Source organism: Vigna unguiculata, chromosome 4, assembly GCF_004118075.2.
Source record: "Vigna unguiculata cultivar IT97K-499-35 chromosome 4, ASM411807v1, whole genome shotgun sequence".
Classification (NCBI taxonomy): Eukaryota; Viridiplantae; Streptophyta; class Magnoliopsida; order Fabales; family Fabaceae; genus Vigna; species Vigna unguiculata.
The window spans coordinates 4338891-4352116 of NC_040282.1; the positions used below are offsets into that span (position 1 = coordinate 4338891).

At 30.9% G+C, this 13226-nt stretch overlaps 1 long non-coding RNA gene across 1 annotated transcript; it reads left to right on the forward strand.

Moving 5' to 3' along the window:
* Positions 1 to 1824, forward strand: LOC114180298. The gene is made up of 3 exons (XR_003603663.1): positions 1 to 214; positions 322 to 392; positions 1554 to 1824. It is a non-coding gene; the product is annotated as an uncharacterized LOC114180298 (long non-coding RNA).
* Positions 1825 to 13226: the final 11402 nt, after the last annotated feature.

A 13226-nucleotide genomic window follows, 5' to 3' on the forward strand; every position in this document is an offset into this window, starting at 1 on the left:
TTCTGCTCTAATAAGGTTTGGGCCTGGCTTGGTTAGAGGCCTAAGATCAGTCCACTTGAGGTCCTATGATCCCCTCTCAGCCACTTACCTCTTTCATTCTGTTTATTTTCGCAAGATAGTCCCCTCTCTTACTCCCTCTCTTTTCTCTATCAGAGAGTTCTGTTAGGGTTTGATCCAGATTCTTCTCGGAGTTAGCATAATGTCATTCCTCCATGTATGCATTAAAACCTTGTTTTCTTTTCGCTTGTTTCTATTCCTAAGCTTTGGTCTCACATAGTCATTGTCAAGGTCTCATTTTCGTACTCCATCGTTTATTTTCAGCTTCTGAAGCTACTGTTGTACTGTGGTGAGCCTTGTTAGAGCTTTTTTGCGATGCAGTTCTCTTTTTTCAAGTAAGGGAGGCTAGGGTTTTACGTTTCTAATTTATTTTGCTTGTTTTTAGTTCTGTTTCGTGTTTCTGATGATTGTGTGGTGCTTATGATGGTATGAAAATACATTGTGTGTTGTTCTGGGTGAGTTTCTGGTTTTGCATGCGTAGAACAATGGGGGAGAATTGGTATTTTCGCCCAAGCGAGATGGTTTTGCTTAGGTGAGAATAGCAGAAGCTCACCCTGGTTTATGCTCAAGCTCGAGCTCTCGTTCAGGCAGAGAGTCTACATTTTGAGCGAAGAATCATATCGCTCAAGCGAGGGATCTTGCCTAAGCGAGAACTCGTAGAGCCTTCCAGTGCTATCTATTTGTAGTCTCGCCTAAGCGAGAGCCTGTAGCTTGAGCGAGAAAACTTCTCTCGCCTGAGCGAGGGCTCCTAGCTTGAGTGAGATTGGTCAGGGACGTGCTCCAACGCTATTCTCTTCTGTGTTTTGAGTGTTTGGGTTGCATGATTGAAGGATTTATTGTAAAAGCTTGAAGTATGATGTTGCATATGTTTAATGGGATGAAATGGGGTTGTTATATGTTGTGTTTGGCATGAAATGAAATATGGATGGGTTGGTTGGTTGAGCATTGACATGAAATTATAATGCTTGAGATAAAAGTTGTGGTTATGGTGTGAGGAACATGAATCTGGTGTGAGATAAACGTAATTCCACGAGTCACGTGTGGAGATCTCATGGTGGTGTCCAGTGTATATAATTAGATAATGATTCAAGTAAAGATTGCATCCCGAAGTTCTAAAGAATCAGTTAGTTTCACATAGAGCAGACTGATTCAAGTGGTGAGAGTAGCGGGAGGCCCTAGTCTTTGGTAGGATAATGACCTTAGATGTTTGAAGGCTAACCTTGTGTGATAGGGTGAAACCCATGGCAATGGCTTTGCAGAGCAGTAGAGGCCACCACAAGTGCAAATATCTAATGAATCTGATCTTATTATATGTATTCAGATTATTGAGTCATAATGTCCTATTTGTTTGCTATCACATGTTGAATGCCTATTGTGTTGCCTATTTGGAGAACTGTTTAATATTACTTGCTAAATGCCATGTTGAAATTATTTTTACACTAGCTTACCTTTTTCGTTGTGTCTGTTCTTTGCTTTGTTTTCTCTTTTGCAATAAGGTGATCAGATGGGGGAATACCTAAAGATAGATCGGTAGGTGGTGACGCTGCTGTGTAGTTTGGAAATGTTAGCTATGGCTCTTATGAGCAGCCTTAAGGCACCAATGCCTTTGTAATTTCATTGCTCTAAGAGCAGTCTTTTGCAAAACTATTGCACTTAGTGTTCTTGTTCATGGCATTGTGTAGTGCCTTTGCTTTTCTTTTCGGTATACTTGGATGATTGTAAAATCCTTTATACTATATGGCTTGTGCTCTACTTTTACTATAATTATGCGACTTTCATTTAATATATTTATTCTATATTAAATGGGATGTCACAATATTTATTTGATTAAAATAATTTATGTTGTAAATTTTGGTGTAATGAATTAGAAAAATAAAATAAAATAATGATTATGAGTGAAATTATTTGTAAAGGATTTTAATGTAAAGTCAAAATTAAGAATATGAATTTGTAAAACATTTAAGGATGGATTTAAGGGGACAACCTAATTGCTCCAAAAAATATTTCTTTAATTTTTTTTCTATATATATTTAAATTTAAATTTTTATATTTTTTTAAATAATTTTTTTATAAATAAACCTAAATGTTTTTTCTCGCGCTGAGTTCATTCTAAAAGAAATTATCAACATGTTCTATTACAGAATCAAGACATATTGACAAATTCTTTTATTTTTAACCTTAATTCCCAAATTACAACCAAAGGATTTCATGTTTGTACTCTAAGATTCGCAACTCTCGTGATTGCAACTCGTGTTCAGCGGGTTAGCCCACCCACAACGGTGGATCTTAGAAGGCATTTAGGGAGGCTATGGCCCCACCAACTTTTTTTTAATTTTTTAAAAATAATTTTAAATTGATTTTTATTTTATCATAAAATATAATATGTAATGTTAATAAATAATAAAATATAAAATTAAATATGATAAATAATAATAAAATTTATTGAGATATTTTTCTTATTCTCTTTCATTTTAAGTTTCTCACATATTATATTCATTACTACTCTTGGATATTTTATTTTGTTTTTTGTTTTGAAAAAGAAATAGAAAGTTATACACAAATTTATTCTCCTCACTCTCATTTATCATCAGTTCTTTTTCATTCTCTAACAAAAAATATAACTCTCTTTTGTCTATTGATAGTGAAATATTAATTTGATATTTAATATTTTTTTCATCATGAGTTCTTTGTATATTTACTTTTTTTATAAAGAAAGAGAAGTTATGTACTATATGTTTTTTCATAATCATTTTTTAGATGTGAATTGATTAACATAAATATTTTTTAGTAATTATGTCTCTTAATATTTTTATTGGATATTGATAAATTATTGTTTAGTTTTCATTTTTTTTAAATAGGTAAATTGATGAAGAATAAAATAACAGATTCATTTTTTTAAGCGATGAAAAGAAAGATATTCGTGAAGATTAAAACAATAACTTCTTCACCTATTTTCATGGATGATACTAAGGATTCAAGTGTTAAATTGAGAAAATCTTATTAAAATTCAAGGAATTATAGGTGGGAAGTTTCATATTAATTATTTAGAATTATAAGTGGAAAGTTTGATATTAATTCTTTAAAATTTATTCTCAAATATAGAGTGTTTTATATTAACGGTGTTAGAAAAAAAATAAAAAAAAAATAAAATTGATGAATATTATAACCAAATTGATAAAAAAATAATATTAAGACCAAATTAAAAAAATTGAACGAATATCGAGATCAAATCAATATATGTTCAATACCATTTTTATTTGTTAAGATGTTGCTCCTTATCTTCTCTTTACATAAACAAAAATGAATTTACGGGCTAGCCCGCGTTATACGAGCCTTATGTGGGTCGGGTCTAAACGAGCCGGACCAGACCGCATTGCCACCTCTAACATTACATGTAATGAGTATAGCAATACACATTAGATGAGTGGATCCATATACTAATTAGACGAGTCTAACATTAGATATTAGATGAATTTGTCAATGCACTGATGATAAGAGTCTAATAATATATACAAGTTAGGCCAATATATCCATACACGATTTGTATTTATAACAAATATATTCTATGTATTTTTGCACAGTCTATCATTTGTATTTTTAGATAGTTCACTCTATATTTTTTAACATGTTATATCCTTTATATTTTTACAAAATTTACTCTTTACAAATTTACATATATATATATATATATATATATATATATATATATATATATATATATATTTAAACTTATGAATAATTTTCACAATTCTATTCAAAATTTAATTATAAACTTAAAAATATAATTATTGTTTCCAAATAATTTTAAATATAATATATATTTAAATATTTTTTAATATATAATATATATTTACTAATATAAAAAACACACAAAGAAAAATCAACTCGTGCATAGTTTAAAACTAGTTTATTCCTAAAAGATATTAGAAGTTATTTTACCCTTTTATCCATTTATTTTATTTTTAAACTTATTTGTCCTCAACATATGCAAAAAATAATTTTAAAGATTTTTTATCTTTTATAATAAAAAAAGTACTTCTCTTAATGTTTGTTTTAGACACATTGTTAATTACCATCTTTAAGAGTTGTTTGTCTAACATATTTTTAATATCTTTATTATTAATGAATAACTTATATTTAGAGTACTATTTTTTTATAATATTTTTTTCATTTTAAATTTTATTTTTTTATGATTTGTAATTACTTGATCGTTTAATAAAATCAAATTTTGATCAACATATTTAACTTATATTTCTTAAAATAATATTACTATTTTAAAACTCATATATTTTTATCAACCACAAATTATCTGCACTATATATCATAATTGTATCTCAAAAAACTATTTTACTTTTTTATTCATTAATACAATGTACTTTATATTGTGGTCTGTATATTAGACGCACATCGATCAGACAAGTGTAATAATATAACAAAGAAATGTTAAAAGTATTGCTGCTCTCGCATGGCCCTCAAGAAGAAGGGGTATTGGAGTCCCTGAGTCCCCTTCTCTTGCTGTTTTCTTGGGAAAGATGAACAGTGGTGACGAATTCAGGAGTGGGCACATACGACTCCACAGCGATCTCGTGGGCTTCCTCAGCTTGAGCATTCAGAAAGTCATCGAATTCAGCAATGCCAGCCTCAAGGCGTGGCATGGTGATGGCCAAAGTGATGAAAAGAATGAAGACAACCTTTGCAGCACTTCCTCCCATGTTTTTTTTTTTTTTTGTTTTTTTGGCAAGGTTGTTCAAGGTTTAGGGATTTCTGTTGAAGCTCAGAGAATCCAACAAATACCTTTTACAATCCTGTGCCGAGGAGGAGAGATTATTGATTATTTTATGGCTTGTGACATATTGGTTTATGAGTTCATCCCTTTTATACCACACAAATCCTTAACAGAACAATGGTAATCCTTCAATGGTGGGGTGTGATTCCATTTTCAGCAACCGAGAGTTGTGGTTTGCCGATAGTTCTGTTACCACAAAACTGGAAAAGAGAAACAATTATTTGTTAACTACGATCAAGTATTAAAATTACAATAAATTTCTTGTTGTTTTTAATTAGGGTTAAATGTGTTTTTATCTTTTAACTTTTACTAAAAATTGAAATTAGTTCTTCTTTGAAACTTTGACCCAATTTAGTCCCTCAACTTTTACCTACGATGAATTTAGTTATTTTAATCAATTTTTGTTAATTTTATTTGAAGTTTTAAACGTATTTCATGATAATATTTGACTTAATATTTAAGTGAAAATGTGTCAAAATGATGTAAATAACTCAAATATTATCATGAAATGTATTTGAAATGTCAACAAAACTTATCGAAATTTGGTTAAAAGGATTAAATCCATACATTTTGTAAGTTTGGGAACTAAATTGGTCTAAAGTCTCAAAAATGCACTAATTCCAATTATCACCGAAAGTTAAGGGACAAAAATATTAACCATTTTAATTATTATATTATTTACTTTGAATGGTTATTTTCAGATTATATAAATAATATTAATTGAATAAATTTATATATTAATTATTGGTTATAAAATTTTAATCGCCCACACACTTTATGCGAGCTGTAAACACTGGTCCGCCCCGCATACTCCTTGGCCCGTAGGCCCGCGGGTTGACCCGCTTTTTTTTTAATTTTTTTTTAATTTTTATGATAAAAATTTCAATGTTTAAAAATTGGGAAACTTTAAGAAGTTCACAAAATTAAGTAAAGACTTTGGGGAATTAGATGATAAATTGATAATTTAACATTTTCATCATATTCATACTATGACATACACAATGTATTCTTTAAATTTTAGCACATTAAAAAATACATAATACTTGTCTTTTCCAGTTATACAAGAATTTGAATGCAAGAGTTCATAAAAAAGTAATTAATAATTTTTTTTTTAATTTTATTCGGGCTTGCGGGCCGGCCCACGCGGGCTGGAGGCTTATGCGCGACACGACTAATAAGAGAATTGATAGAAATTTATAATATGTATTAATAGACTCATATAATATGTGTATAAATAAACTTGTCCAATGTATATTGTTAAACTCTTTTAATTAACGTATGGACAAACTCATATAATGTGTGTTGCAAGACTCGTTTAATGGATGAACTCACCTAATGCGTATTCTTAGGCTTGTCTAATTGTTACATGAAATGACTTGTTTTATGTTTTATGCATAAAATACTTGTCTAATTAGTGCATGGATAAACTAGGGATGTCAACGGGTGTACGGGTAGTAGCTCACCCACTGGATAAATATTCATCTCGTACCCGTATCCATATCCATGCGCGTATCCATTATGCGGTACCCATATATTTGTTTAATATCCATGAATATCCATGAATATCCACGGGTACCTGCAGATATTTACAAAAGAAAAGTTTTATATTTAACAACATCTTTTAACTATAAATTCAAATAAAAATACATGCATAACATTCATATATTTCAAACAAAGTGCAAATATTTCATTTAAATAGTGTTGAATGATAATTTACAAAGAAATGAAGATTTTTTAAAATCAATTGACAAAAAACAACTCATTCAATATCAATGTGTTAATGTTTTAATCATGTTTTTTTTAATTTTTTTTTAATTTAAATTAGAGTATAACGGGTACGGGTATCCACGAGTACGAATACTATGATACCCGTACCCGCTCCGTTAACATGCGGGTATAAAAAAATACTCGTACCCATTACCCGCAGGTATCCATTTATAATATCTATTTCTTACCTGTTGCGGGTTTTATTTGCGGATACCCGCACGTACGAATTTTTTTGACACTCTTAGGATAAAAACATCTAATGGTATTTTTAAAGTCGTCCAATTAGTGTATGAACAAATTCGTCTAATGTATATTACAAGATTCATCTAATTAGTGAATGAACATACTCTCTAATGTTTATTAATAGACTCGTATGATTTGTGTATGAAAAAGCTTGTCTAATGTATATTGTTAGACTCGTCTAATGAATATATGAATTAGTTGTCTAATGTGTATTGCTAGATTGGTTCGATCAATTCATCGACAACTCATCTAATCAAATTATGTGTAAACTTATCTAACCAACGTATGGAATGACTCGTCTAATATCTTTTTGTTATACTCTTCTACTTGGTGTATCCACTGTCTCGTCTAATGTGTATTGTTAGACTCGTGTAATATTTTTTGCTATACTCATTTAATAAGTATATGGAAAGACTTATCTAATGTATATTTCTAGACTCATCTAATCAATGCATCCACAAATTCTTCTTATATGTATTGTTAGACTTGTCTCATAAGTATATGGACACACTCGTATAATGTGTATAGCTAGACTTGTCTAATCATTGTATGTCCAGACCCATCTAATGTGTATTGCAAGACTCGTCTAATCATTGAGTGGACAAACTTGTCTAATTTGTATTAATAGACTTGTCTAATTTTTGAATGAAAAGACTTATCTAATGTATTTTGCTAAACTCATCTTATCAGTGTATGCACAAATTGGTCTGGTGTTTGTTGATAGACTCGTATAATCAATGTATAAACAAACTTGTCTAACGAGTATTCTTAGACTCATTTAACCAATGTATTAAATGAATCATCTAATGATTTTTGCTAAACTCGTTTAATTAGGGTCTCAACAAATTAAATTTGGGTATGAAAAGACTTATCTAATGATTTTTTCTAAACTTGTTTAATTAGCGTATTGAATTAAATTTTATTAACAGAAAAGTTTGTTGTGAATATTTTTCATAAAAAAATTGCAAGAAGTTTCCTGCATATTTTTAAATTCCACATTAACTAATTATCCACGAAGGTATTACCTACCGATCAAAATTCATAGAAAAAATGGCAAGAAAATCTTTTCCTACAAATTTTTGTAAGAAATTTGAAAAAAAAGTGACATGAAATATTGGAAATTTTAGTAGTATATTAAATATAATATTTTAATTTATTATTTTATAAATATAACTATTTAAAACCTATTTTATGTACATATCATTAATGCTATTTTTTATTAGATAAAATTAATTAATTTTTACATACTAAAAAGAAGAATAATATTTAATAGTAAGAAAATTGATGTTATTATTTAATATAAAAATGATAAATATAATTTTTTATTGATAATTGTTTCAAGACAAAATAATTTCATCAAAGTTATTTTTATACTTTATTATCAATAAAAATATATTATTTTTTAAATATAATTATCTTAAAAATAAAAATAAAATAAAATTTTCAAAATTTAATTTCATAAATGTCTAAGTAAATTGAATTAGTAAAGTAAATTACCTAAATATAAAAAACTATTATTTGGACGGCTGTCAACCAATAAAATTGAATTAGTAAAGTAAATTACCCAAATATGATCTGCAAAATGACCGGCATGACCCTCTCGACCTATCCCTCAGATGAGACGTAGTTGGTTCGGTTAATTCTCTCAACCTATTATTAGATACAACAAATGGGTTCCTTAAATGTTCTATGATACTATGATCAAACTTTTTCAAAAAATAATTTTCCTTCCTAAATATAGATTGATGTAATAAAGTTGAGAATAAAGTTATCCATTTTGCCAAAATTGAGGATGTAAGGCCCACTTATATTATGTCTTATTTAAAAAAAGGGCCACTCCGAAACAGATGGACCTAGGGCTAGCTCAAAGGATACAATCGAACCCCAAGTCTGTCCTAACTCACTTTTCCTGCTCATTCTCAGAAAACCTTAGAGCTGCAGCCATCTCCCGCTCTGCTAGGGTTTAGTGTCACCTTGGTCAAGCGAGTTCGAACCAGTGCTTTCCTCTCCACGTAAGTATTTCCCTCAATCGTGCTTGCAATTTTTGCTACTGTTGCTCTGGGTAGCTCATGTCTCTACTGCCTTTTCCTTTTTCCAGCTCCTTAAGTCGTCCCTGAGCTAGCATCAGAGCTGTTGTGCTAAATAACTTTGGTCTAGGAGTCTTCGGCTAAACCCTTCTAGGTAAGGGAAGCTAAATCCTTCTGAATATTCCATGAAATCTACCTGTTTTATGTCTGTTTCGTGATTGAATGTATTGTGTGTGAATATGTGTTGTTGGGGTTACATGTTTGAACTGCTTGGATGCTGTTGTGGGACTGTTGCACGAGAGAACAATGGTGAGCACTGATTTTCTCGCCCAAGTGAGTATGTCTCGCCTAAGCGAGATTAACAGAGGCTCGCCCAAGCTATTTTCCACGAGTAGTCACCCAGACGACCAATGCGTGTAAGGCCACTGTACTGGAAGTCGAGCTCTCGCCTAGGCGAAAGGAGCTCGCCTGAGCGAGAGTCCTTCTCGCCTGAGTGAGACCTTTCTACTTGAGTGAGAAGTTGGATGAGAATGTGGTTGGCCCTGATGTTTCTCTGATATAAAATGTTGACTCTATGCTTGTATGGATATTACTTCTAAGATATGAATGGAGTGACTTTTATGAATAAGATGGTGTATAAGTTGTGATTCATGAGTTTTAACATGATGTGAGCATGATGTTTGTATGAGATGATTCATGGAATTATAATGATGAGTTTGGTATGGGTTTGACATGAGACATGAGTGAAGGTTGGTTAATGAATATGGCATGGTGTCGGTATGAAATACACTTTACATTCGTGGTTTGGGAAGGATGAATGGAATGGATTCAACATGGAATACAAATGAGAATGGATTTTAAGGGTGGCACGATATATATATATATATATATATATATATATATATATATATATATATATATATATATATATATATATATATATATATATATACATATGCATATTAAATATTACTTGTTTTGTTTATGATTGGTCCATGGTTAGGGCGTAATTCCTTGAAATCTCTAGGTGGGGTTCAAGGTCGCGCTTCAGTGGTCGAGACGTAATTCCATGGCCCCTATTAGTGGGTGTCCATGGTGGTGCCCCATCTATATAATTTGGTAAGGATTCAAGGTAAGTTGCATCCTGCACTCCAAGGAGTCAGTTAGTCTCACTTAGAGCGGACTGACTCTTGTGGTGAGAGTAGCAGGAGGCCTGAAATTCATTAAGGGCTAACCTTGTGTGTGAGGGATTGATTCATTGTAACACTTGTAACACATAGCTCGGGGGTGAGCAACTCGGGGGTGAGCAGAGGTATCCACCACAAGTGCAAGCATCCGCTGAATCCGACCAGATTATATGTAATCCGGATGAGTCGAGTCGAGTCTTAGTGTATTGACTGAAAGGTCATAACATGCTTGGATGATGTATGTATAATGGACTGTTATGGTATACCTGATTGCATGATAGAACTACTTTTGGCTCTAGCTTACCCTTCTACTTTGTTGTGTGTTCTGCTGTGTGGTTCTCTCTCTTGCGATGATCATCAACTTGTTGATGTGAGCAGATGCGAGGAACACCCATGACCAATAGGGAGGTGATGGTTCCGTTGCTTAGTCGACTGGACTTCGATTTTTCTTTTTATGCCTTTTGCTAGGGTTATGACCCATGTATTATTTGATATGTACTGTGTTTCTGATTACTTTAGACCTTATACTTTGTCTTGTTTGGCATCGTGATGTGTCCTAGGATTCTCTTTTCATAACTCTTGGATATTTTTAGGGAGTGAGTCCCTACTTCGCATCTCTGCTTTTATTATTATTTGTGTGACGTGTCATTGAAGTAAGTTTATTTATTTAAATGGGACGTTACAGAGGAAAAATAATTCAAATGACAAAAAAAATCATCATTTGGGACAGGTGTCAATGAGATTAGGTCAATAAGATAAATTACCTAATGGTGAGATTTCTTAGATATAAATTGATGATGACTTTCCTTTATGTTATTTTTATACTTTTATTTAAACTATTAAGATTATTTTATTATTATTGTGTTAGAAAATGATTACTCAAATATTACTAATAATAATATAAATATGAAATAATATAATAATAATTATTAAATCAATAATAATACTAAGACAATATATAAAACAATGAATATTAATCAGATATCAACAAATATAATAACAATAAAAAATAAAAAATAAACAAGGTAAGGAATAGAAATATCCTGGGTTGAGGCACGCATAGTGCTATCCTTAGAGAGAAAACGCCCCTACTGCACAAGGCTAAACAAATACACAATCATATGTGTTTCAAATCATAAGCTTTCTCTCCCAAGATACAACAACCCGTCAGATCGATCGAGTGCAGCGAAGGATCTCCGAACCTTATGAACACCCATTGTCTTAAAGATAATATAGAGAAGAAAATAAGAACACTTTTAAGAAAAATTCTAGAGTTTGTTGTCTCTGTTATTGTTGTTGTTTTCTTCCCCATGCACCTAGGTGGTATTTATAGGTAGCAAAAGGAGTCAAAGGAGTAAAGTATAATAAAAAATATAGCTGTTAATCATAAAACACATTAACCCATAAATTAAAGGTCTATAAAAACATGAGTAACAGTAGAATTTTTATTTTAATTATTTATTTTTTAAATTATATTAAAATATTTCTAACAATCCCCCACATAATTTAAAAAAAAATAAAACAAAAAGATATTATCTTTTAAAACAAAATATTGTAGTTCAGTGTAAGGAACCTTCCAGGTCTAACCCTTACACCTAGTGCTTATAAACTTCCACCTGAGAAAATGCAGAGACTTAATTGCCTTGAACTACATCCCCTATGACCGGATTTTAGTAAATAACACATACAATATCGGTGTTCATTATAGGTTCTAATCAGTGGGTGCACGTTACGGCCTTGTGCATGTATCTTGTTTCATGAGTGTCACTTAGAGACTTGCCCATGTCTCACAATGGCAACCCTACCATCACACTCACTAGGTAAACCCTCAAAGGGTGGTTTGTGACTCACACCCCTACAATAATTGTCATTGGGTTTATTAAGAGGTATTTTATAAAATAAGCATAATAATGCACATACCTCAACCATTAGGTTTATTAAGAGGTATTTTATAAAATAAGCATAATAATACACATACCTCAACCTTATTATTGTCACAATTTATAGTATACCTCGCCATAGGAATGAGACATAAAATTTAATCAAATTATTTGGTGTACTTTAGTCAACAACAACATCGTTATTACCCATTGAACTCCATTTCATGGGATCGCCATTCATGTGGAGATGAGTGTCCATTGTTGCAACTAATTTATGGGCTATAGTCTCATTCCCCTCGACAACTTAAATTCTTGTTGTTGATGCATCAACCCTTTGATAAGCAGATCTGCAATATTTCTTTCTGACTTGACAAAGTCAAGAGAGATAATATCATGAGTAATTAAGTTTCTAATATATTTGTCTTTTGTTCTTATATGTCAATTTCATTGACATTTTTACTAAAAACTTTAAATATAACAATTTAATTGTCAGGATGCTTTGAACAAAGGAATAATGTATGCTGGTATAGTAGACCATGATAGAACAACAACTTTTTAACATATTTCCATGATAGTGCACCTCCATCCAAGGTTAAAACATAGTCATAACCAATAGGTGATTTTGCGTCACCAAAATCAATATCCAATTTACATTATCCTTCAATCATCTCAAGAAATTGGACATATTGTCATAACTAGAAGAAACACATATAGTATTACACTAGATGGCAAAACAATGAGGTATATTTATTCACTTTATAATATATAACCAAGATTTTTTTATTAACAAGTATGTTAACCATTGCAAGACACCCCCACGCTTTGAAATATTTTAAATGTGGTTCTCCTTTCTTTCATAACTCATAAAAAGTTTTATCACAATCTTTTGTGTTCAAAATATGGTAAGCATGATATAAAATTTCACTAATATAATGTTAGGCAAGCTAGAACTTGTAGAATAAGATTTACCATATCAGAACATTTTTTTTTTCTTTCACTACACCATTATATTAACACCATACACTATATGAAGATGTTACATAATGAATAATACCATGAGTTTCACACAAAACACTCATTTATATATACATGTATTGTCATTTCTCTATTTAATTAATTTTGTACCTCAAAATTTCATAATTTGAATGGTCTCTAATCAATCTTTTCAACTTCTCAACAATTGTAATAATAGCATGTCATAAATCACAACTTAACATATGGAATAATCAAAGAGAACTTATAAATATTTTATTACAAGATAAAGATTATATTTATTATC